The sequence below is a fragment of the Humulus lupulus genome, chromosome 9 (assembly GCF_963169125.1).
Source record: "Humulus lupulus chromosome 9, drHumLupu1.1, whole genome shotgun sequence".
Taxonomy (NCBI): Eukaryota; Viridiplantae; Streptophyta; class Magnoliopsida; order Rosales; family Cannabaceae; genus Humulus; species Humulus lupulus.
This window is the reverse complement of record NC_084801.1, coordinates 170,753,023-170,756,818: the sequence shown is the minus strand read 5'-3', so window position 1 is coordinate 170,756,818 and position 3,796 is coordinate 170,753,023.

The window sequence follows — 3,796 nt, the reverse complement described above, 5'->3', positions numbered from 1 at the left end:
TGGATTTTTGAATGACGAAGCTTATGTGGAACAACCCAAAGGGTTTTAGGTTCCTTACAATCCTAATCATGTTTTTAAATTGCAAAAAGATTTGTATGGGCTGAAACAAGGCCCACAGGCTTGGTGTGAGAGACTAACTCATTTTTTGGTCTCAAAGGGGTACAAGAGAGGGGGAGTAGACAAAACACTTTTTATAAAAAATGTTGATGAAAATATTATGATAGCACAAATCTATGTTGATGATATAGTGTTTGGTTCTACTAATGATTCTCTAGTGCAGGAATTTGTGAAACAAATGCAGGAAGAGTTTGAGATGAGCATGGTAGGAGAACTCAATTTCTTCTTAGGACTTCAAGTGAAGCAGTCAGATGAGGGAATTTTCATTTCATAAAGAAAGTATGCAAGAAGTCTAGTGAAAATATTTGGACTCGATGCATCTAAACCTGCTAAAACTCCAATGGGTACTACGGTCAAATTATCTAAAGATGAAAATGGGAAGAAAGTTGTTCCAACTCTTTACAAGAGTATGATTGGGAGTCTCCTATACTTAACTGCAATTCGCCTTGACATCAGTTACAGTGTTGGAGTGTGCGCTTGTTTCCAAGGGAACCCCATGGATTCTCATGTGACTGATGTAAAAAGAATTATTCGTTACATCAATAATACTCTTGATTTAGACATTTGGTACTCCAAATAAACAAATTCTAACCTTGTGTGTTATAGTGATGCAGATTGGGCAGGAAACACTAATGATCGCAAAAGTACAAGTGGTGGTTGTTTTTACTCAGGAAACAATTTGGTCTCTTGGCATAGTAAAAAACAAAACTCCATCTCCTTGTCAACAACCGAAGCTGAGTACATTGCTGCTGGAAGTTGTTGTACTTAACTTTTGTGGATGAAACAAATGTTGACAGACTATGGGTTTGATATTAAAACTTTAACCATTTTTTGTGATAATACAAGTGCTATTAATATCTCCAAAAATCCTGTTCAGCACTCTCGCACTAAACATATTGACATTCGTCATCATTTTATTAGGGAACTTGTTGAAAATAAAACATTCATTTTAGAATATGTTGAGACTAACAAACAAATTGCATATATTTTTACTAAAGCTTTTGACACGGTCAGATTTGATTCCCTCAGGAAGTCCTTGGGGGTTTGTTTTATTTGAAATTGCCAATAAATTAATTATCTTGCCTTGCATGTGTTTGTGTAAATCTCTCGTCCTGATTGGAAGAAATTTGATGAGCATATTTTTTGTATTTTAGAAAATGATCGTTATAAGTCCTATACTTCGTTTGGAATAAAAAACCATATTTGAAAAATTATAGACCATCCAATTTATATTGATCAAATCATTATGTTTGTATGAGCATTCCTTAATCTAGTTTCTTTTTCAGGCTCCATTTTGGAAAAGAGCTACCTATACTGATGTGTGAAAGCCGACACTGAGTAAGTTGGTACCAGGTAATTAGCAATTATATTGAAGGATACTCTACCAGTGTAAAGGGCAACAATCAGTATAAGAGTTATAGCCTCCATTATGGTTACAATTTGAAAAAGGCTACAATCGCCAAATATGGGCAATGACCCTAGCTTTAAAAGGTCAAAAAGAAACGCCAAATTGATTACACATGCACACACACATGCCTGTTGACTAGACTGTGTAAGATGGTTGTAAGACTCATACATATAATGAATTGATTCAAATATGATTTGTGATTGGTATATTTTTCGACTTATGGTCACTTAGTATTTGAATTATAACTCATTTCTCTAATTTGTGAAAAATATGGTTATCTTGTTTCTTTTGAACAGGACTTGGCATTTACATGGACACGTATGGTATGGCAATTTACACTCTATTTTTAGCAATTTTGTAATAAAATAATAAAAAGAATAATGATAAAATAAAATCTGTTTTGAACCGTGTATTTTTTTTAAAAAAAAAGGTTTGAAAAAAAATTAATTGATGCAATTTATTTGTTTTATCTCAATATATTCTAAAATATTAAAAAAGTTTCCAATTTTGTGGTGTGAAAGATTTTGTTTTAAAAAGGAGATATTTTGGCATTTATCACATAAAATCCGGTTACCCATTTTTGGTTACCCATTTTTGAACTTGCCTCATTTGTGCACCGAATACTCTATATATTCGGATTCACTTTGGTTGTTTCATACTCAGTGTTTTCTTGTTTGTATCTCTCATGTATAACCAAAGTGTTTAGGGTTTTTTCTTGGTGTGTTTCACTTGCTTCATTCTTAGCAGCCATGAAGATTCGAGGCCGTGGTTCATCTTCCAAATCTGTGAAGTCTCAGCAGGAGAAAGTTCCTGAATCAGTTCCCACTACCACTCATCCCGTCCCAGCATCAATCCCCGCTGTCTCGCCTCCTACAGGCCGTCGACCTAAAACCACAGCAAGAAAGAAGGTTCTTGCTCTTTCGGGTCCTATAGGATCTACTGTTCTTAGAGCTTCAAGCAAAGGAGTTACATTCCCCAACATGGATGCTGAGCCAATCCTAGCCTCGGCAGTTCCACTCGCCTCTTCCGAAGGTTAAATAAAAGCCAAACTGGCCTTGGCTACAAGTCATTCCCATTCAATCTCCATTGAAGTAGTGTCTGATCCATCTGATCATGACTCTGAATTGTCATTATCTCCTGATGTGTTGACCCCCAAGGCAAAGGGCAAACGCAAGACCAAAGCTGCTGGAACAAAGAAAGGCAAGAAGGCAGAAGTGGCTCCAAAAAAAGGTACCAGCTCCATCTCTGATTCATCTCCTTTATCCCGATTTAAATTGAAGGAAAAAATCAATCTTCCTCCTTGCACCTCATCGGAGGATGTTTCTCCTGAAACGGAAGACTCTCAGCCTGAGTTGGACCCTTCCTTGACCGAGCCAAATCCTGATGGTCCTCTTGATGATTTGGCGGAGGAGACTGAATCAAAAGAAGACCCATCAGAAGCCTCTCTTGTTGCATCTGACCCAAAAGGCACCACACCATTGGCATTTTCTGATTTATCTTCCAAACTCCCTAAACAAAAAGGTGCTCCTGTCCATACCTCAGGTTCTTTCAAAGCTCATTCTCTTACTTTCTGTTTTAATGATAATGAGAAGAACATGCAATTTTATGAGCATCGTCACTTTATTAGTGAGCGTAATTTCCTTTTTGCTCCTCATCGTGTTTTTGGGGTCTTACTTACCTTAGAGGAAAGGGGTTGGTTGCGTTCCTTGTCTGGGTTTGATGGGTTTCTACCTCGGGTTGTTAAAGAATTTTATGCAAATTTGAATGATGAGTTATTAGACTAGTATTCTTTTATGTTTCTGTAATGACCCAACTACTCTAGACTTTTGGACCATTAACGAAACTATACATACTAATCCTTAATAAAACTTACATTGTGAAAATACCATAACTTTATTAGGAAACTTGTAAAAATAAGAGTTACTTACATAAAATTTCAAGTAGGATATGGGATCCCATTGTTTTAAAAACAAAACATAATTTAAAATAATAAGGAGTTACATAGCAAGTGCGGAAAAATACATGTAAAACCATAAAAACAATACTACATCCTCGAATATCGAACTCTCGACTCCTTGAATCCATTCATCACCGATACACATTCTCCCAAGCATCCACGAATCTTTCCCGCCACTATAGCTATTTTCCTGCACATATAAACAAAAAGGAATGAGCCTAATGCCCAGCAAGGGAAATCTACCACATAGTTCATATACATAAATTTCATAAGAAACATAAGAACATAACATAACATAACATTACACTTATATC